The sequence below is a fragment of the Dasypus novemcinctus genome, chromosome 26, assembly GCF_030445035.2.
Source record: "Dasypus novemcinctus isolate mDasNov1 chromosome 26, mDasNov1.1.hap2, whole genome shotgun sequence".
NCBI lineage: Eukaryota > Metazoa > Chordata > Mammalia > Cingulata > Dasypodidae > Dasypus > Dasypus novemcinctus.
In genome coordinates this window covers 49191492-49214205 of record NC_080698.1, presented here as the reverse complement: position 1 = coordinate 49214205, position 22714 = coordinate 49191492, and the positions used below count along the sequence as shown (strand labels likewise).

Here is a 22714-nt window from a genome sequence, read left to right as displayed (position 1 = left end):
GGCTCTGTATGTACTCACCCACTCATTCGGGCCCTCCTGCATTCAAGTATGACAATAGAACCGCTTTTTCAAGAAATTCCATTTTAATGTTAGCATTTTGTCTTCAGAACCACGCCCTGGTCACCAGAGTTGGAATCAGGAAACTAACAGGTGCCAGCGAAAAGCGTCAACTTAGTAAATCTTTCCCAAGGACCTCCTAGGTACATGGAGGCGGACTGGACACTCAAGATGCACAGTAATTAGCCATGGCCTGCCCTTGTCCAGTCACAGCCTAGAAGGAGTGTTATCTCTGCCGACAGCTAATCACAATGCCCTGTGATAAGTGCTTTAGGAGGTGCAGCAGCAAGACACTGAGGCCTAGCAGGAACGAGCTACTTCCGCCAGGGAAGGTATCCCAAGCGAGGGGACATTTGAACTGGGTTTTGAAGGTTGACTAGGTGTTCATCAGTCCCCAAAAGGGGGAAGGGCATCTACCATGTAGGGATGTGCATGAGCAAAAGTAGAGAGGTTAGCAACTAGGAAGGTCAGCTTGTGAAGGGCCTGGGCTCCCGGGCTAAGGAACTTGAGGACAAGGGGGATAATGTGACCAGATTTGCATTGCCGAGGAAGATTCATCCAGGGGGCCCCCGGGAAGGACGGAGTTACCTCGAGGCACGGGGGCAGTGAGAATGTCCCCATCACGTCCCATCCTTCCTCAGGGACCAAACCCTGAAGTCCTCAGTGAGAACGAGGCCAGACCAAGCGGGCAGATGACCTCTGCCAACCCCTGGTCATCCGAAGGCACGCTTTGTAAGAAACGCTGGGACCTCTAGCTCAGAAGTGGCAAAATGGGTCAAACACAGCCCTCGGGCTTGTTTCATTGGGCCTGCGTCAACTTTTTTTTTTTATTTCCAGTTCGAATTCAGAGTCAGAAATGTGACTCTCCAGGAGAGAGGATTCCAAGCAGAGGGACCGGCCTGTGCAAAGGCCGGGAGGCAGGGACGAGCCTGGAACATTTGTGAGGCGGCCGGGAGGCCGGCGTGGGGGCGGGACCCGGGCAGGGCAGGGCAGGGGCCGGATCGCACAGGGCCTCGGGGACCACGGCGGGGCCTTGGGGACTTGCGCTAAGTGGGACGGCAGGGTTTAAGCGGCGGGGGCCATCTGACCTATGTTTGAGAGACTCACGCCGGCTGCCGGGTGAAGAGGCCAACTGTCCAGGCAAGAGCCGGGGGTGACTTGAACGGTGGCAGCCAGAGCGGAGGGGGCGAGCGGGGGCCTGGGGGCGGGCAGATTGGCTGCCAGCAGCCGGCGCTGGCCAGAGGGCGGCTGGGGGAGGGAGGGGGGGCAGCCTTGGACAATCTCCCTCTGTCCCACTGCCTCCCAGGGCAAGGGCGAGGCGGCTGTGGGGGTGGGACCCAGCAGAGGCCAAAAGGCCAGAGCTGGGGTCTCGGGGCGCCTGGGTCCCCATGACGGGCCCGGGAAGACAGCGTGGGGGCCGCGGGCCTGGGGCCCCCACCCCCTCCCAGGAGGCTGTGCACACCCGGGCTTTGTTTGGTTGCCGTGCTGTAATTACAGAGGCTTGTTCAGGCTGCAATCGCTCTACTCGCTCTTCTTTCTTTTTAAAACTCCGATGGTTCGAGGAAAAAAAAATTAATACTGGGTTTGGCTTCCTTCCAAGGGGAAACATAATACAGTGTATTCTCCGCTTTGACTCCGCTCCATCAATTGGATGCGTCTTTATTGAGCATCTGTTGTGTACGCAGGCCCATGCCAGCTCTTAGCAAGGAAGGAAAGAGCATTCGTGCAGTGCCTATTTCATGCATGCCAAGTATTTCACAGGTGCTGCATCAGCCAGTCCTCATTCCATCTCTAGAAGCTGAGGGATACTTTACCCACCTGACAGACAGGGAAACTGAGGCTTGCCAGCCTGGCGCTATTGTAAAGGAGTTCAGTTGCTTAAGGGATTTCGGGCCTTGCTACTAAAAGCTGGCGGTGTCATCATCACCTGCGAGCTGGCTAGAAATGCAGCATCTCGGGCCCCGCCCCACCCCTCCCGAGTCAGACCCTGCATTCTAGCAGGATCCCAGGTGCCCCGCGTGCACACTGCAGCCTCAGCAGCTGTGACTTAGGTATGGCCCTGCCTGCTTCACAGCCCTTGGTTCAAATCCCTGTGTAACTTGGGGCTAGCTACTCAGCTCACCTGAGTGTCAGCTTCCTCACCCGTAAATGTGGACTCTCACCCTTCATAGGGTGCTTGAGAGAATTAGAAGGCGGTGCGCAGGAAGAGGCTGGCTGAGGCCGAGAGCCTGGCACAAAGTAAGTGCTCAGTAAAGAACGGCTTGGCCTGTTATTCAAAGCGATGACTGGCCGCGGAAGTGCTTTGTCATTGAAAATGGTGGCACAAGTGTAAGGATGAGTTATTAGGAGATGATCAGCTGCGGAAGGTTAGAGGGACACTGGAATCGTGCAGGGGACTGGTGGGTGCTGTGGGTAGCCCTGGAGGTCAGGGAAGACTCCCTGGAGGAAGTGTCCTGATAGAGAAGGGGCAGTCGGTGGGGGCCTCCAAAGCCTCACTGCCCAGGCCTAAGGCCCGAGCCGAGGCTGGGCGTGGGAGTACGTCCATCCTGCAGGAGCAGGGCGAGCAGGCCAATCAGGATAGCCGAGGCCTAGAGGGGGGTCCAGAGGGGGGCCCAGTCCTTGTACCCACAGCCAACCAGCACTGGTGCTTGGGACCAGAGCCCAGGTGGCTGCCTTCCTGGTCCAGACTAGTTCCATGCCGCAGCATGTCCTACAACAGCAATGTACGGAAAAGGCCCAGAGAGGGCTGGTGGCAGGCCCAAGGTCACACAGCAAGCGAGGGACATGATCTGATAGACTCTCCACTCCCAACCATGCACACGTTGAACTCAGAAAGGAGAGCTTCCGCCTTGTGGTGCAAACCCCTCAACCACCTCTCAACACACCTGGGAGGCCGTTTGCAGACTCAGGGGCATTTTTCAAAAACATTTATTGAATACCTACCCTCTACAACAGGGGTTCTTTACCTTTTTTGTTCCACGGACCCCTCTGCCAGTCAGGTGAAAACCACGGACCCCTTACTGAGTCCACAGGACACTGTGCGTTATTTAATTACTGTATCACACGCGCACCAACACGCGCCCACAGGAATAATGGTCTTTTTTTTGAATTTCAATTCAAGCTCACAGACCCCTTATATTAAGGACCCCTGCTCCACAACATCCAGGCGGGACTTTCAAGGAAGTTACTTATTTTCTCAAAGTTTTTTGTTTCCTCATCAGTACATGGAGCCAAGAGGAACCCGTCCCACCGCAGCGGAGGCTAGAGTTTTTAGGACTGTGTCTGGCCCAGCAAGCACGAAACATCCTGAAGCTAAAATGTTTATTGGTTCCATTTGGCAGATGATGACACGGAGGCTCAGAGAGGGCAAAGGACCATCCAAGGCGACCAGGACCAGGCCTGAGCCCCCTGACTCGAGGCTGGGGCTACCTCCCCACCCCACAGGTGTTCCCAGACACCAGCCTCGGTGAAATTCTCTGGACCCCTCAGAGGTGGCCTGATGACCCCGCTGAGCCTCCGACTGGGTGCCTGGAGGACAAAAGGTGTGACTGGGTGGAGATGAGCTGGCCTGGCCTCACAGCCCCGAGGACAGATGAGGAAACCGAGGCTCAGGTCCTTCCCTCTGCTTGAAACCTCAAAAAGCCTGGAAGTCTGGTTTTCTAGGGTGCCCCCCAAACCACCAAGCAGAGTGAGAAAAAAATCAATCCTGCAACTAGTGGGGACTCGATGGACCCATCCCAAGGCAAATTCTGTGGTTGTATTAAAAAAAAAAAAAAAAGGTAAAATGAAACAAAAACAATAACAAAAAGACACTTATTCAAAGAGGGGAAAGAAAAAGAAGAGCTCAGAGTACAGGGAGGAAGTGAGTCTGGGCCCTGCTGTAAATCATGCATGTGTATTAACTTGCTGTATAATTGCCCCTCCTCCCATTTTCCTGGTGAGTAAACTGAGGCATAGAGAAGTAAAGTGACTTCCCAAAAGTCTCCTGGTAGCAAATGGAGGTGCCAAGAGTTGAAGCCAGGCAGCTGGGCTCCCAGCACGCTCAGGACCCCCAAGTCCCACCACTGGGGCGAATCAGAGTGGCCCACCCCCAGAAAGCCACACCCGCCAGGACAGCCCCCCGCAAGGACAAGTCCTGCTGCCCTTTTTAAGAAACCTAAGAGGGGCTGCTGGGACTAGACCCTCTGCGGTCTGGCTCCACAGAGACAAATGTGTCCCCATGGCTGTATCACACCCTCCAAATGCGTCGTGAGAGCCCACGAGAGGCCACAGGGAGACAGGCTGAGCAGCCCTACTGCCGGGGGCCCCTCTCCCAGACCACCGCTCTCCTCCAGCTGCAGACGAAGTCAGGGCTCGAGGGGCTAGTCTGGGGTGACGGCCTTACCCAGCGCTGGCTGCTGACCCGAGAGGGGGAAGCAGTTAGCTTGACGCTCTGGAGCCACATGGGTCCGGGTTTGAATCCTCGCTCCACCCTGCACTAGCTGTGTGACCTTGAGCCAGTCCCATCCCTCTCTGTGCCTCAGTTTCCTTCCGGGTGCAGGGACAGGTCTTGGACTCTGGTTTCTAACGTCCCTTCTGACGTTCATCCTCCGTCCCCTCTCATCCGGCTTGTCTCTCTCGCACAGTCGGTGGTTTGTTAACGTCTGCTCTAATTGTCTGCAATGCACCACTCGGCTCTATCGAGGCAATTCCCAGTCTAATCCACCCCACGGCAACGGAGCCCCTCCAGGGGCGGGGAGGATCAAGACGCCAGCTGGGGGAGTCTGAGTCTTGCCCCCAATGAGCTCTGCGAGCAGCCAGCCTGCCATCACGAGTTCCGCCCGAGCGCCCCGAGAACAAGGAGGGCGACCTGCCGAGCAGGCTGGGGTGCAGGCAACCAGGAGAGGGCAGACGGCATCTGGGCTGGTGGGAAGGGGGTAAGAAGGGGGCGTTCTTTTAATAGCTGTGATGTACCCCATGGATTGAGCCTTTCCGCGCAGCAGGCCCCATTCTAAAGCACTTTATACTGACACTGTCTCGTTGAACCCACACAGCCCGATAAGGCAGGCGTCGTTGTTACTGCTGTTTCGTGGCTAGGGAAGCAGAGGCACAGAGAGGTCACATAACCTAGCTTCCAAGGTCTCCGAGCTCAAGAAGCAGGATTGGAATCCTTGCTCGTACCGCTGCTTCCAGTCCATTCCAGGCAGAGAGAACGGGGTAAAGGTGCAGCCTGCATTTAGAGACTGGGAGGAGCCCGGCTTGCCTGGCTAGACTCCGGGGGGGTGGCAGGGCGTGTGCCCGGGCCGGTGGCCAGCAGCAGGGCAAGGGCCTTGAATGCCAGGAAGAGGCACATTCTATCCTGTGATGAGAAGGACGCGCATGCCTGCAAGTTTATTAAGTGCTCTATATGTCGAGTGCATTTCATGGATGTTTGCACTAAACTCTCACAACATCCATTGCACAGATGAGGAAACGGAGGCTCAGGAAAGCCAGGCAATGGGCCCATGGCCCCTGATCCAGGAGGCGGCAGCTGGATTCCAAAGCCCACGTGGGGTGGCCATCGGGGTGGCGTCGGAGAGACGGCGGGAGAGTGGACGGGTTGTGATCTGGTAAGACCACGCGGCAGCAGTGCGCAGGAGGGCCAGGGCGGGACATGGGAGGAGGCTGCTGGGACGGGCTGGGGTCTGGGCTGGGACCGCCCGGCTGGGACACACGGCCGCGGCAGTGAAGAGAGCCCGGCTGCCCGACATGCCTCTGTTTCCATCCTGACCAACCGCCCTTCCTCCGTCCCATCTCCCAGCTACACTGTCCCTCGGCACAAGTGGGATCCGGGTCACTTGCTCTGCTTCCCCCACAGCGGCTCAAATAGTGCTCGGCACTGACTTCAGCCTCAGGACAGGGGACACCAGCCGCCCAGAAATACCTGGTGGGCACCGGTTTCCAGAGCAGTGTGTGCTGGTTAGTGTTCAGCCACCGGCTCTCGGGAAACACACAACGAAGGGGCTGCCTTGTAGCAGTTACTGACTCCTGTGATGAAGACATGGCGCACCTCAGAGATATTGCAGGCTCCCTTCCAGGCCACGGCAACGAAGCGAGGCACACGGATTTTTCGGGTTTCCCGGTGCATGTCACTTACGTTACACTACACTGCAGTCTATTAAGTGTGCAACAGCACTAGGTCTAAAAAAAAGCCAACGGACGCATCTTAAGTAAAATGTGACACAGGGATACGAAGGAAGCACAGACTGTTGGGAAAATCGCATCACTAGAGTTGCTCGACTCAGAGTTGCCACAAACCTTCAATTGGTAAAAAAACACACAGTATCTGCGAAGCGCAATAAAGAGACCTGCAGTGGCACGCGGCATGGCCGTCCTCCCACCACAGCCCGTTTCAAGGAACCCACATGAGGTCAAAGAGCTTTGCGCACAGTCAGTGAGCTGGGGGAGCCGGCACAGCCCTGCTTCCAAAGCCTCTTTCTTCCTGGGGGTGCGGCAAGCACTCCCGAAACAGCCGGCCTTGCTTCTGGGGCGGTCTATCTGCGGGAAGCTCTTGGTTGCTTAGTGTAAGGGGAGCCCCGGACAAGCCCTCCTCGCGGCTGCAGCTAGGGAGGGCACCTGCCAGGGGAGAGGCTGCTGCTGGGAAGGTGTCTGATCCTGTGAAGGGAGATCAGACCAGAGGAACCTCCCAGGCAGCCTCTGGAGGGACGGGGAAGAGGGAGGTGGAGAGGAGAGAGAGAAAGAGGAAGTGAGGGAGGGAGGACGGACGAGCAGCACAGGAGGAAAGCAGCAGAGGCACGGGGGAAAGGAGGAAAAGGAAGGAAAGAAGAAAGGAAAAGAAGAACAAATAAGGACAAGGAAGCTAGAAAGGGAAAAACTGGTCTGGACAATTCCTACGTGCTCTACACTGTTCTCCTCTCACGAGCCCCTCTAACCCAAAAAGAACCCAAGGAGGAGGCAGCCTGTATGTGAAGGACAAGGCACCGAAGGCCTCAGAGACTAAGGCCACAAGTGGTTGAGGAGTCAGAATTCGAACCCAGGCCTCAGGGCGTCCCGGGCTGCTTTCCTTCTGTTGGTTCTAACTGGAGTCGCTGGGGCCAGCCCAGCCATCTTGACCTTGCACGGGGACAGCAGCCTCCCCCAATCAACTCACGAAATTTACTGGGAATACACCCTGTGCTGGGTTCCTGGGGACCTGGGAGAGACCAAATCAAGGTTCCAGCCCCTGGAGCCCTCCCAGGCTGTTCCAGCCCTTCCAGTGCTGTTCCTGCTCTCTTCCCACCTCCCTCTGGCTGGCAGGGGAGCTTTCTGGAGGACGCCTCTGAAAAGGTCCTGCACGGCCAGAAAGGAATAATTCAGGGCAGGAAACACGGGAGACAGATGCCCACAGGGCAATCTGCTACTACTCCAGCTCACTGCCTTTTAAGACACACTTGTAAGAAAAAGACTGGTTTAAACGACCTCCTGTTCAAGACGCGTTTGGGAGACTTCGCAGGGCGTGAGGATAAAGGCCCTTTAGGAACTCAGATTTGGGAAGAGAAAGAATAATCCCGCGGGGACCGGCTGACCTAAACGGCGCTCTTTAATAAGACACAGGCGAGAGGGCGGCCGGAACGAGAGCGCCCGCGGCACCCAGGCGGGAGTGGGCGGCAGGTGGAAGGCTCCGCGGCTCTTTATCAAGCCTCCCTACCTGGGGCTCCACGTCCACTTCCCAGCGCCTCTGTAGGTTTACTATTAGCCCCATTCCCGAGAGGAACTCACCGAGGTCCCCAAGAGAAACTGTCTGGACCAAGATCAAAGAAGGTCACAGTAAGAGCCACCAGGGACCTCAGACTGTGGCCCTGGGGCCCAAGGGACCCCGCAATGTGCTGGGGTGGGTGGCGTGGGCTTAGACATTTAAACATTTGGATTTGCATACTTAGGGGAGGGCCTGGGTCTGCCCCTTCTGGTTCACTGCAAGTCCCAGCGTTCCTGTCTTCTCAGTCTCTGGCCTCGTTGCTGATTTCTGTGACCTGCCTGGCCCTCGGCGGCCTTCGAGTTTGCCAGCCTGGCCTACCAGGTGTTCTCTAAAGGGTGGGAGAGGAGCGAGATCAGTGTTGCCCCTTCCCCAGGGGCATATGTCAAACTCATGGAGTGGTGACGTTTAAAAAAAAATCATGTGCAGTGTTATAATTCTATTTTTAGAAAACAACCAACCCCATTGTTCTCATAATACAAGCTCGGCTGGATTTGAAATAACTGCAGAGACACCGCTTTACAAGAGCGTGGAAAAAATGGGTGTATATGTGTGTTATTTTTCAGAAATCAATCAAGGGTCAGATTCCTTGGTCTAAAATATTTTCCCACAAGATGAAGTCGATTTTATATTTAAAAATAAAGCCAGCTTTATCTTGTGGACTTTAGCCAATGTATCTGTTCTTGATTCATGTACTTGGTTTTCAAAAGGAATCTTTATGGTCTGATCCCTCTTTGTTTTGAAAAGTGCAAAACCCTGTAAGCAAGAATACCCCTCACCTTGACCTGCCCATCTGGTAAATTCAGATTTTTATTGAGCAAATTGTCTTAAGTCCCGCAAACAACGAGCAAACGCGTGAGTAACATCCTCTTGGGATGTGAAAGAGTCATCAGCAGTTCATTTGTTAAGAACCATTGACAGAGGCCGGCAGGGCAGGGCAAGAAAACCTGGTTAGGAGTCTCAGCTCAGATGCTGTGTGACCTCAGGGTAGTCACCTAACCTCTCTGTCTAAACCAGGGGTGGTAACACCTCCTCTTAGGGCTATATGAAGATTAAGTGGGTGAACCTCTAAAGCGGTTAGCAGAGCACTTTGCACATAACAAATGTGTGATCCTTGGCAGAAGCAGTATAATAAATCAACGATTAAGGCTAGGGTTATGTGTTTTTGAGATAGCTGTGAGAAAAAGTCCTGGACAGAAAGCGAGAGTTATCTTAACCTCACAGGCAAGTGATCAATACAAGGGCTGCTGCGAGTCACCGGGGAGATGCTGATCCGATCAAATTCTCACAGCAAATTGTTCCCAGAGTGGACAGGAGTCCCTATCCTGTAATTAGCACATTCTTGAAAATCCCGGTTAAATGTCAACGGCCTTCATTTGTCCGCCGAGTGAGTCTCCTCTACTCCTCTCCTGCCTCCACGGAGCTGGAGCCGAGGTCTTTGGCTCATTCCTTCACACCCTGTCACCCAGTCTCAGGCAGAGCAGCGAACACACGGCCCACCCTTCAGCAGCTCCAGAAACAGGCTGTGTCTCTGGGGGCGGATTTGCTCAGACAGGTTTGAGGAAACAAACAAAATGGTTGCTTGCGTCCAAGTCATCAGGATCCCAGCTCTCAACGCGGCTTTTCAGCCAAATGCCCGAGTCCAGCAGCCTCTTTCCGCTTCCAAATCGGAATGGGGTGTCTGCCAGCCCACAACGTTGCCATCATGCAAATGATGCGCTTTCGGGTTTCTCAGAGCGTTAACCCCGTGCTTTCCAGTCTCCGATTAGGTGGTAAGTCTACTGAGCCAGCTGCACACGAGAGAGACAGCGGGGGCGAGAGGCTTTACTTTCCACAAGTGTTTTCGGCAGGGGGTCATTTAGAGAGCCAGCATATGGAAAACGCAATTTCTCCCAGTGGGGTTTGCACGTAGGTTTACAGCGACAGTACATTTGCTGCAAGGCATACAGATCGTGCTTTCCAAATGCAAAATATTTGTGGGTTTGGTTTTTGTTTTGTTTTGTTTTTTGGTGATGGGCTGTTCATTCGTTCTATTGACATGTAGTAGCTGGGAATGAAGAGCCCTGTTGTTCACGGTCGCCGGCCTTGTTTTAGCCAGATCCACTCTTCCAATCCCACAAATGGCCAGAGGAGCTTCTCCCCTTTGCTTAATAATAATAGCTCCTATTGGTTGAGCTGTGGCCAGGAGAGGACTTGATGCTTTACCTATCTTCTCTCATTTCTCTCCTAACAATCCTATGAGATAGGTCCTGTTATTATCTCCATTTTGCAGACGAGGAAACTGGGGCTCAGAGAGGTGAAGTGACTTGCTCCAGGGTCACACAGCTAGGAAGTGGCAGGGCAGGGTTTGACTTGGGCTCCAAAGCAGATGCTCTTGAGCCCTCTTGAGCTGGAATGGCCTTTCCTGGCCGATCTCAGTGCTCCCTCCTGAGTCCCTGTTCCAGCAAGCACCCCTCCCCCTTGCCATGGCCCCCTCCCCCAACCCCGCTTGGGGACCCAGGAGGTGGCTGTAGCCTAGGCAAGCAATTGGGGTTAAATCCCAGCTCTGACTCTTTCCTGGTTTTGTGACCTGGGACACTTCTCATCACCTCCTCTCCGAACCCAACTTTGCACCTCTTCCTGGCGAAGGTAATTATCCCTTTCTGACAAGGTTGGAAGGAACAGGTAAACGAGACAATGCAGGTTCACCCCAATTCTGAGCCTCTTTCTCGGGGGGCGCTGAAACCCCAGCCATGGTCTCCTCGACTCTCTTGCTCACTCACTCCAACAGCTCCCGAATCAGCATTCAACACACATCACTCCGCCATTATCTCCCGAGGACAAGGCTCCGTTGTCACGGCAACCAGAGTCCTTCCACCAACTCTAATAATTTCTCACCAGCGGAGCTGGGCTGGCTAGGGGAAGGGGAAAGAGCATTGGACCAGGGGCTAGAGGCTGTGGGTCCCAGCCCCTGCTGGACTAGGACTCCTCCCCAGGTCTCAGTTTATTCACTGATCACACAGGGGCCTCTGAGATCTGTGGGTTTTTTGACTTTCTCTGAGAGACAGCTGCTTTGGTCCAGGAAGCTGGAGGCAGGGGCCCTGACCCGCAAGAGATGGGCTGGAGGTTTGAGCGAGATTTTAACTCCCCAGAAAGAGCCTGGAGACCACATTCTCCCCTCCCACTGAATTGCCTTCCAAAGGCCCTTCCAGCTCTGTGATCTGTAGGTGAGCTGAGGCCCCTCCAGGTACAGGACTGGGGGCAGGTTGGAGACCTAATTTGCAGATGTGGCAGATGGAGGCTCAGAGAGGGCAAAGGGCTGCTGTGGCAACCCAGCAAGCAGAGAAGTCCAGCTCTTCCACGGCCTCATGCCAGGCATACGCCAGCCCTCGGAACCAGTGCGGAGCCAGCCAGGAAGGCTGGAACCTGGAGAAAAGAGCCCGCTCACCTGCCCCGTCCCTCTCCCTGCTTGGCCCACGGCGGGTCCTGCTCTGGTCACCACCTGTGTGGCCTCCACTCTCACCAGTTTCTTCTCACTTAAGGCACCACACAGGCAACCAAAATTGAGAGGCACCTACTATGTGTCCCCACTGCAGGGCTGGCACACAGTATGTACTCAGAGTTTTATCTGGACCAGTTGTTTGCCCACATCTGTTCCTGAGGCTTCTAGGAAAATCTCCCAAAGTAGCCACCGGTGTCCCAGGTTCCCAGAACCTGCTGTAGACCCTATGGGGAGGGCACCAGTGGGAACGAGGGGGTCCTTAGCTTGGTGACTCCTGTCTGGGCGCCAGAGGTTGTGGGGTGGGGAGGTGGGCCTGCCCTGGCCCAGGTCGATGCCCCACTTTTAAGCACAGCAGTGCCAGCCCAGTGGCACTATTTAACTCTTCCCAGGGCTGGCACTTTCATTTAATACCCATGGCTAGTGGCATCCACTGCCACTTGGAGAAAAGGTTCTTATCATCCACACTCCTTAGTCTCGGGAAGGCTATTATGGGGGGGGGAGGTGGAGAAGGAAATGGAACATGCTGGGACTGGCAGTGGCCAGGAGCGGCTGATTGTCCCATCCAAAACCCAGAAAGGGGAAGGAACCTGCCCAAGGTCAAAAGCAGTTTCAAGGCTGGCCTAGGCTGCAATGAGCTCTTGGGGTCCGTGAGCCCAGGCTTTGGGCCCGGCAGTCCCGGATCTGAGTCCTGCTCTGCCCTGTGTCAGCAGTCAACCGTATGACCTTGGGCAAACTTCGGCTTTCTGAGACTCAGTTTCTTTACTGAAGACTCTGAGACAATGCTGGTAAAGTGCTGACTCTGTGCCTAGGTCACAGTAAAGCACCCAATAATTTGAACCAACCAGCTAAAATTGTAGATGCAACATATTGTACGCATTTAAATTTCTTCTTTACCGACTATGCTTCGGGAAGATTTCCTCTTCCTTATCCCCTCTGACCACTAATATACGATATGTATATTTTAAGCATAAGTATGTTCTTGACTCAGGCACTGGAAGCATCCAACTCGGGAGCAAAGGGCTCCATCCACCAAGACTCCACAATTGGTTCAAGTGGCAGCAAGGGCGCGACTGCAGGATCGGGACTCAAGACAGCTCATGGGACGCGGTGGGTTTGGCTTCTGTTGCTTTCATTTTACATTGTTTTCACTTGGCCTCAGCACCGTCGGAAATGACAAGCACAGAGTCAAGTCTCCCCCCCCGCCCTCCCCCCAGCCCCCGCGCCCCACGATCTTGACTCAGGTGCTTCTCAGAGGCAGCAGGGTGGCATGGGAAAGCACACAGTCGGTGTCAGCAAGACCTGGGTTCCGATCTCTGCTGTGCATCCTCAGGCAAGCAGTTCTAGAGCCCGAGCCTCAGTTTCCTCCTCCAGTGGATGGGGAGAGTAGCACCTATCAACCCACATCACCTGGAGATTAAATGGAGCAGCACCCGCAAAGCCTGGACCCCCAGGCCGGGTGGTGGGTCCTCGCCGGCCAGGTGTTCCCCGGGTCCACACGGTGTGGAGGAGCATCAAACCCTCAGGTCTTGCTCCACCCCAGAAGGAAACTCCCAGAGTTCATGACATTTCAAAACCGTCAGCCGTGGGCTGAGTCTAAATGCGGGGAGAAGGGGAGGTGAAGCCAGGACCCTGCGGCGTCCAGCCCGTGTCCCCCTCCCATTCCCTATCCCCTCGGCTGGCCCAGCACCCCTCAGCCTGCGCCACCCGCTGCCGGGAGCTCGTGTGCAAACACTGCCTCGATACTCTTCTTGGCTACCGAGGCCCTTAGACCCTTCTAGACCATCTCCTGGGACCCTGGGGTTCGTTTTCACCCGAACTCACCAGATAAGCACGTGTGTGTCTGAGGACCACCCTCCCTTCCTGTCCTCACAAGTCCAGCCACCCCTGGGGTCTCCGGGCCAAATGATCACACTTCAGACCCCGAATGCTGGGTGCCACGGAGGTGACGGTAGCCTCTGGCCACGCTCCGGTGAGGCCAGAGCAAGGCGCCCAGGTCCTTTTTTCCCGAACAAACCTCATGCTGGAGCCTTCCCCCGCCATCCTGCAAACATCACGTCCGCTGCCAGATCTGAGCTCCCCTGGGCTCCTTCCCAAGGGGCTACCTGGTGAATTAGGTAAAGGCTGGGGAACCAGCCGTCCGCGAGGAGGGTGGCCCAGGGCTTGCTCACCCTCAGGGGCCACATCCGAAAGATGGGGATAAGGATGACAACAAGAATATAACCTTTACCTTGAACTTCCAGGGCTGCTGCAAGCTTTCATCCAGAAAGCCCTTTCAAAACTGTAACATTCTGTGTAAGCATGAAGTGTGCACGTGCATGTGTGTGCAAATGGGCCTCACTGCAATCAAGGTTATTTCTGTTTTGGGCTTTGCAAGAAAATTAGCTTTAAAAAACGCTGCTCTTTGTTCGGGAGTGGATTATTCTCCAAGATACCAAGGACCACGTTTTCGCCCCCTACCCATCCAGCAAAGCACTTCACACTGGATCAAAAGAAAAAGCAGCTGCAAGGCATTTTTTTCCCCCAAACTGCCAAGTGCTTTCTAATGACCAGGAGTTTTGTTATCAGCACTAACTTCCAACAAACTATACTATCCCGATGCCAAATCGCTGACATCAAATCACCTCCTTGCCGCTGCTGCCCTCTCCCTGCATGCACAGAGCCTCCTTACCAGACAACAAGGCCATGAAAGCAACCAGCCGTCAATGCCTTTTGGGGAGCCTTTGACCTTGAATGTCCCTCAGGCCGGGGCTCAGTTCTCTCAAGAGCTGGCAAGAGATGCTGCTTTCGCAGACACCAGGCAGTCGACAGGTGGGCAGAGCTGCAGGTCCCTAAGCCCTGAAGCCCCCAGGCTGGCCCACGTGCCGGAATCCCAGCCGGCCCCCAAATCACAGAGCGCCTTCCCAGACAAGAGGGCCCCTGCACCCAAACGTGGCCCGTTCCACCTAGCTGTATACCTCCCACCTCCAGGGTGCCACAGCCAATCGCTCTGCGAGACCTGGCCTCCTTGTAATTTTCAATTTGTGAGAAATGTAAAAATAGAAGGCCATTTGCTGCAAGCAGCTCGCATCGAATTGGATGCCACTTCCGTGTCATGTCAGATCGCGGTAAAAGGAGCTGATGGCTTCGGCAGGCCGCTCTCAACATCTTCCCACGCAGCGAGAGGGTGGCAACAAATCGGGGGCACCTGAAAGTTAGGAAAAGGTGCACAACATCGACGCTGGTTTACAACGAACCTAAAGTCTGGGTCACAAATAGGTTGTAACCGGCTGGACAACTGAGTGGGAATCCTAGCTCTGCAGCTGAGGATCGTGGGCACGGGTTCGCGTCTGCACCTCACACTGCTCACTTACAAACAGCAGCCATCAGCTACCCGCCTCCCAGAGCGACGCACAGCTCAAATGGGGAAGTGTTTTGTAAACTGTGAAGCTCATTAAACGGAGAGTGGCAGTTATTACCAAAGAGCAATGCCAGGGGCAGCTCAGTGGCAGAGATTTAAGCACTCGGGGGTTGGTTCTGGCCTCGAGTGCCTTTTTTGAGCCCAGCTATCCTGCCGCAGATGCCTCGACCTCTTTCCTTCTCGGTTTCCTCATCTGTATGGGGACAATTATTCTACAGGGTTTTGAGAAAATTAAATGCAATGATATAAGTAAAACACACGACCCTTGACCTGGCATATTGTCAACTGGCAATAACAGTTAGCTGTTACTGTGATGGATAAGATTCTATACCGTTCCGTGCTTGTTGTGGTTTGTCTGTGACCGAATCTGAGGTCTGGGAGGAAATAGGACAGCTTGCCAAAACCAGGTAACTCGGTTCTCTTTCGGAGGTGGCTTCCCTGCCTCCCACAGCCCCTTCCCAATGGCCCCCGTGGTTTCCGGCAAACAGGGAACATATGAAGATGCTGGAGGCTCAGAAGCTCCTCCCTGGGACCCATTTCCTGGGAAGTCCTGTTTGGGGGCTCCACATCTGGCCCCCAGCCTTTTCCCCTCTCTCCCTCTGCCTTCCAGTGACCTTCCAGAGAAGGGGGCAATGCCGGCCTCAAGGATCGCCCATGCCGGGCCGATGTGAGGAGCCAGCGGAGGCACGCGGCGGAGCGGGTGGACGCGCTGATCCCGTCAGCTGGAGGGGACCCCGCTGCTCTTTGCAATTGGAGTCAATTCAAGGTTGTTTTCATCACGGCAGGGGCTGCGCTCTGCCCTCCCTTCTCCAGGCAGAGCAGCTCGGGCGACTCTGCACGGTTGAATTGAAGGGGCAGTTCTGACCCAGGCAGAGACAGGCCTGCTGCCATCCCCGTGGCGGTTTCCACTCGCAGAGCGGGGCGCTGGAGTGACTGGAACTGGCCGTGGCGTTGGGGCTGTGGCTGGGTGAGAGGGGCTGCCACCAGGGGGTGCCACTTCAGGGCTGAAGGGTAAGCAGGGCACGCCACGGGCCAGGTGGGCAGGGGCAGGCCCGGGTCTCCTACTTGCTCCCGAGGACAAAGGTGGCTGGAGGCGGTGGGCAAGGCTGAGCCTCGCCCGGGGTTGGCATTCTGCCTGCAAGCCATATACAAGCAAGAGCGGGGGGAGACATCTCCAAATGCTGAGGGACTTGGGACACGTCTAGCTCAGCTGCTGAGCTTGCAGCTAAACCTAGGAACGGGTTCTTCATGTGATGGCAAGAAGCCACCTGACATTTGGGCTTTATTTAATCGTGCTCTTAACACATGCCAGGGAGTAGAGGGGCAGCCTTGCTCAGAAGGCAGGCTCAAGGGGACTCACCTGTCAACCGTCAAATCCTGTCCTCAGCACCATCAAGCACCACTTGACAGATGTGAAAACTGAGGCCCGCCACGGCAACAAAGGGGCCAAGTGTCGGCCTGGGAATCAGAAGACCAGGGTTCAAATCCCTGCCCTGCCTCTCCTAGCTGTGTGATCTTGGTCAAGTCACTTCACCTCTCTGTACTGCTGTTCCCCCACCTCTGAAACGGGGGATAAGAATACTGGCTGCAAAGGCTGCTGTAGGAATAAAATGGGCTCCTATGAGAGCTTGGCACACAGGCAGCATTTGGTACTCCATTCCTTCCTTCCATAGGGAAAGAGGACTTGCCCAAGGTCACAGGCCAGAGGACAGCAGAGCCCCAGCTCAAAGCAAACTCTCACCACGGCTCATTCCATTCCCGGCCACGGCCTCAGAGGCACAAGGAGATACGTAGGTATTGCAGGGAGGTTCACACTAGTGCCATCATGACCTTTCACCCAAGCATATTCTATTCCATGACATTTATTGAGTGCCTCCTGTGTACCGGACCACATCTAAACAAATCCACAGCGTCTGGTGCTCCTGGATGGCAAGGCATGTAAAAACCAGGGCAGACAGGAGAGACGGCGCTCCTGCGTGTCCTTCAACTTGGATGGACTTGATTTTCCCTTGCCTTCACTCCCTAAGCTGCCCAGTCCTTGGCCTCCAGACCCTTCCAGAGTTCTCTGGGGGACCGGCTTCTCAGCAAGCCTCCAGGCGTGGAGTGAAGGGTCCGGCCCAGAGGCTGCCTCTCTCCTGCGGGGCTCTCGGGGATGGCCCACGCTCCAGGTGCTCGCCAGCAAGCCGGGCTCTTCTCGCGCTGCTGCCTGGGACGCACTGGTTGTCCTCCCAGGGCTGGCCCCAGAGCCAGTGCTTCCCCGGAGAGGGAGCGCTTTCTTTGTTTGTCGCCTGACAATTTATTTCTGAGGCTGGAGGGAGGCTCAGCCATTTTGCCAGGGACCTCTCTGGGGAAAGCCCTCCCACTCCCTGGGGTCTTTAACCTCCAAGGCCAAGTTCTCTTCTGCTCCCTCCGCCTTGAGGAGGGCATGAAGCAGCTCTGACCAGGGCACAAGCAGGCACCGGGCCAATTCTTCCCAGGAGTGCTCCAAAGAGAGAGAGAAAGAAGGGGCACGCTGTCACGCCAGTAGTTCCCACTGACCTCCTTTATCTTGGAGTTTGGGAGGTGGGGGTAGCTTTCTCGGGCTCCTGTATGAAACCATTTCCCCCAAAGTCCCAGAAGGAGAAATCCCAGGCAATAATCAGCACACAGCACTCGCCAAACACCCACCCTGGGTGTCACAGAGAAGTGAATGTCAACCCCGAATTCCACTCCCAAAGCCTATCACAGTCTGATTTTTGGGGTGTCACCAAAGCTCCAAGGACCATTTTATTGAGCTCTCTCCAGGCTCATCACAGGGATCAGGCTGAGCTTCCGAATCCCAAGGCAGTGAGCCCTCAAGACCCCCCTTCTCCTCGCAGCAAGAAACGTGGCCCCAGCTCTGCGATATCTTTTGACTTTTTAAAATCCCGTTTTCTCCTTGGGGTCCAGGCCTATGCGTGTGTGTGAGAGCCCCGGCGGGGGTGGGGTGGGGGGGGCGACGCCACCTGAGTATGTTGTCTGAAGACCAAGCATATAACAGAAAATCTGTGGGTGCCACCCGTGGGGACGTGCGCCGACAAGACCACCGTGGAGACCCGATGGGCATCGCCTTTTCTCCATCCCGGGGCAGTAAAGGCGGGGAGGCAGGACACGGTGAGAGCTGTCCCACGGCAGCAAGGCGACACCGTCCTCGAGCCCCCTGGGGGACCCCCTCGTCCCACATCTCTCGGGGAAGAATTGGGGGGTGGGGGAGATGGAGCGCGGCGCGAGCTTGTGTGCGCTCAGCCCAAACTGTGCTGTGTTTTTGAGTCAACCTTACTTGAGAGCGTGAGCAGGCCCAGGATGGGAAAGAGGGGTCTCACCCCCAAGGCGCCCCCAGCCTTTAGACCCCGGAAAATAACCGAGGGGCATGGCTCTATCGAGGCGTAGCTGACCCCAGGACGGTTCCTCCAACGTCTTCCCGTCGTCCGCTCCCCCAGTCCCCCGCCATCCCCCAGGGAATGAATCAGGCGGCAGGGAGGGGGCTTCGACGGCTCCAGCTCGGCGGGCCGCGACCGGGACGGGGAATGCGATTTCGCGACCCTTTCGCGAGCCCCCAGTGTCCCCCAGGGGAAGGGGCGGTGAGCACGTCGGCGACCGCAGCGCCGTTCCGGGTTGCTTCGGGTGGCCCCGGACGCGCGCAGGCGGCCGGCACGGGCCCTCGGGGTGTCCGCCTTCCCACCCCCGCCCGGCCCGGGGCAGCGGCTCCGGGCCCGGCTCGCTCGGGCCGCCCGGGGCTCTGCTCCCCGCGCCCGGCGCCCCGACGCCGTCGGCGCCAGCCTACCTGGGGCCGGGGGTGCGCTGCGCGCGGCGGGCGCGGCGGGGCTGCTCGGCGGCGCGGCGCGCAGGGGCGGCTCGGGCTGCTCGGCTCCGCGCAGCTCGCCCGCCACCTCGCCGCTCGCCGGGTCTGTCGGGGGCGGGCGGAGCCACGCGGAGGGGGGAGCGGGCCGGGGAGGGAGCGAGGAGGGAGGGCCCGCGCGCCCGCCGCCGCCCCTGCGCTCCCCCGGCCCGGGCCGCGCGCCGCCCCAGCCGCCTCGTCGCAGCCTCCCCGCCGGCAGCCACGCCCCCTCCCCTGCGCCCCCCCTCCTTCTCCCCTCCCTGCCATCCTCTCCCCTTCTTCCCTCCCCCTTCTCCCCTTTCCTCCTCTCCTTCTTCCTCCTTCTCTCTTCTCCCTCTCCCAAGCCCCTTCCTCTGCCTCCCCTGTTCCCCCCTCCTCCCCCTCCTCTCTTTTTCTCCTTCCTTTGTCCACCAGTCTGCGGGCCTGTGGTTGCCAGTCTGTCTGCCTTGGTCTGTCGGTCTCTTTTTCCAGCCTATGGCAGTTCTGTCCCTGTTGGCCTGTCCTTTTTGTTTCTCTGTCTCTGCCCCCCTCTTCTCTGGATCGTCACGAGATACCCCCCCCATGTGGGTGGGATGGGCTCCTGCTCCCTCCCTGCCCTCCTCCCGGGGCAGCCCCGCCCCCTTTTTGTTCCGCGTGGGAACCCAGGGTCAGACCTGGAGGTACCAGGCCCTTGGGGTGCTGCGGCCTGGAGGGGGGGTGCAGTTGTGTAGGACTGTCTCCTGCCAGGGATCGGTCCTGGAGACACACTGTGTGTGTATGTGGGGTGGGATGGAGGGATGGATAAACAGATGACTAAAAAGAAACATAGCCAGGCTGTACCCTAGTAAACCTGGGGGTTGTATGGCAGCGGGACCCCAGAGACACCCTCCTCTTTCCAGCTGTAGAGGCTTAAGGAGGTGCCCCAGAGAAGCCTCCCTCCCAGCCTACCCGACGGGGTGCCGCAGGGCTCCCTCCCTTCCTCTTGCCAAGTCCTGGCCTCCCCCCGCCCCCTCTTTCACAAAGTCTCCTGGGAATGGGGCCATGTCTTCCATTCTCTCTGGGTTCCTCAAGGACACACAGAAAAGGTTCCTTCTCTCCAGCCCTGCCCTGCTCTCCCCGCCCCCAGCCTCGGGGCTGGCATTTGCCCACTGACATCCATCCCCCACCTGACCGGCCTCCCCGTCTCTCACTCTCTGATCATGCATCCTTGGGTCCCTCAACCAACGCAGAGCTCCCCAAGGTCACCCCCCGACTCCTCGCTCTTTCCCACAACTCTCACCCACAAGCATGGAATCAGTGTCTTCCTTTTAGCCATCCCCCTTCTCTCCTGCATCTCACTGGTCACCTGATCCTATAACGACCTCCAGCAGGCCTGCAAATAAATATTTTTTTGAGCTCTTTCTCTGTGCCAGGCACTGTCCTAGGCTCTGGGGACACAGTAGTGGACAGGCCACAGACCTCAAGGGGATCCCAGGCCAGTGGGGGCAACAGTCCTTCATCAAATAATCCCTTAAACCCACAATGGTAAGCCCTGCCGGGAGCACACTTCTCAGGGGGTCCCAATCCAGCTGGGGATGGCCCAGGAAAGTTTCCTACAGGAAATCCCATTTGAGCTGAGGTCCAAGGATGAATAGGAGTTGTCTGGATGAAGAGGTGGGGGGACAGCTTTGAACAAGTATAAGAGGGTAGCAAGAACAGTGGCTGTTTTTGCTGATCTGCCATTCGTTTCCTCTTTACATGACAACACCTCCATTCTTGTTTGGGGACCTTCTCCTCCTCCACTCACATTCATATGGTCCCCCCATTCCAGAAACGGACATGTGACCCAGACCTGGCCTATCAGAGCACCACATCATCCTGGCCTCAATGAGGGGACATGTAACTCATGCTGCCAGAGAGAACTCTCCCTGGGACTTTTGCTAAAACTACTGTCAAACCCATCTTTGTGAAACCTCAAGCAGCCCAAACCTTAAAAAAAAAAAAAAAAAAAAAAGCCAAATAAGGAAGGCAGACCTGAGAGATGGATAGGAGACCGGGACCTGGTGACTATTGTTTGAGTGGCTGGATGCAGCCTTGCCTGAAGGCAGTCTCAGTTATTTAAGTCATGCACTCCTTTTTTCACTTACGAAAGTTTGAGTTTAATTTATGTTGCTTATAACTGAGAGTCCTAACAAATACATTGTTGTATTGAGAAAGATGAAATATCATATATAAAGGGATAATAATAACCATTTCCATAGCCTTTTCTTTTTTTCACATCTCATCATTGTCTCTGTTTTTTTAATATCCCTGAACGCTACCCATATTTTCGTTGTTCTATATGTGTTTTCCCTACAAATGAAAGCAAACTGCCTCCCAGGTGACTTTCGAGGGCTGACTACCTGAAGCTTGGATCATTTCCACAACAGTCCCCGCTCCCCCTGCTCTCCCATCCCTTGTGATGACAATTCAGCTATCTGTCTGCACATCTCCAGTGAACTCATTCTTCTACCAGGTAGAGGGTTTTATCTTTAAAAGAACAAACCCTTACTCTGGCAGAATTCTGATAGGTGCCTCCAGTGCAGTGAGGCTTCAGACAAGGGACAGTATATTGCAATGTTGAGATGACTGCATGCAGTGCCTTCACGCCCTTCCCCCCAAGCCAGGGTTGGTACCTTCCAGCAAGATCCAATGAATACTTGCCGGGCTATAGGGCTGGGTTCTGCAGGACAGGGTTCCCAAAATGTGTGCTGTCAGACACTGGTGGTAGCAAAGTGACTTTTGGGTGGGAAGGAACAACTTGGAGTGAGAAAGCTCCTCCGATTTCATCTCCCTCTAATAGCCTTGTGATTTCTGCCCGTGAGAAAGTCTCAGATCGGTAGTTTGTCTCTAAAACATCTCAAAAGCAATTACTAATTCTATTTCAACTATAGCAGGACCTGCCATAGGCGACCAGCCTTGGTAGATGATGTATCGAGTTAGAATTGAATGCCTTGTTCATTTGTTCTTGTATTTTTGTTAATGGAGACCTATTTTTGGCAAGCAATACTGGTCTTTTAGTTCCAGTATGATGTAAAGTTTCCTTTTGAGATATATTTATTAAATCTAAAAAAGGAAAACATTTAAGTAAACAAAAATAGATATGGTGCATAGATATTTGGAAAACTCTTGTGGCTGGTTTGCAAATGACTGAAGTTTGTGTAGCCTGGTTTAGAGATCCTTGGCATCCTTGGAGTCATTCATTTGACAAATGTTTATTGAGCACCTGCTAAGTCTGAGGGTCCAGGGAGGACAAGTGCCGGGCTCCATGAGGGATGGCAGGGTCTGAGCATGGAAGACTTGACTGCAACATTAGGAAATTGGAACTTGACCCTGGGGGCACTGGAGAGTCATTGAATATTCTAAAGCAGGAGAGTAATAGAGAGTTTAAGAAAGCTCAAACAGGCCAGGTAAGCAGGATTGATTGAAGGGGAGAAGACTGGAAGCAAGAGGTCTGCAGGAGGCTGTGGTATTATGAGAGATGTGACATGCAACGGGGCTGGCTCAGGGCCTGGAACCCAGCGAGTTCCCGGCACACAATAGGCACTTGACACATGGTTGAAATTATTATTGCTAGTTTTATTATAGTTCTGTCCCTTTCTTGACCTGGGGTCGTTCATTGAGTCATAGACTCACAGGGTATCGGACTAGAAAGTGTCCTTAAAAATAACCTAGTCTAAGTCTTTTCTATTAGAAAAAGGTAAACTGAGACCCACAGAGAGGTCAGCTGGTGGCAGAGCCAGGATGACGATGTCCACTAGTTATATTTTTGAGCATTTACTGGGAGCCAATCACTGACATATGGGGAAAGAGAGGCCCAGAGAGGACAAGTCACTGGCCCAGAATCACACAGTAAAAGAATTGAGCTCAGATTCCAACTCTAGTCTGGCCACCTGGGAAGCCAGAGCTCGTGGCCACTCATCTTATTGATCCTGTCCCAGGACTTTCTCACCACCAAGACAGCCTCACTCTCATCAGGCCCAATGTGATACTGAGGGGAGAGGAGTCAGGGCACTCAGCTCTGTCACCAACCTTCTGTGTGACCTTAAGAAAGGCCCCTCCCCTCTCTGGCCTCTACTTCCCTTGCCTATAAACGGAAGGGATGCATTTTCCTGCTCAGTCACCAGGTTGCTGGGTGAGGGGCTTAGGGGGAACGCCATACTTGAGTCTTCTGCCTGGCTCTGCCCTCCAACCCTTTGTCCACTCATTCTTCCC

The 22714-nt window shown here is 55.3% G+C and overlaps 1 protein-coding gene across 2 annotated transcripts in view; it reads right to left on the bottom strand.

Annotated features, from left to right (window-relative positions):
• The window catches only part of SLC6A1 (solute carrier family 6 member 1), a 43031-nt gene extending 24423 nt beyond the window's left edge, over positions 1-18608 (bottom strand). Inside the window, exon 1 of one of the 2 annotated variants that reach the window (XM_058288136.2) lies at positions 18449-18608. The gene's annotated coding sequence lies outside the window, so the exon portion shown is untranslated. Of the gene's footprint in view, positions 1-13917; positions 14168-18448 lie in introns of those variants that run through there. The other variant, XM_004466353.4, reaches the window with a different exon arrangement.
• Between the last annotated feature and the right edge of the window lie 4106 nt (positions 18609-22714).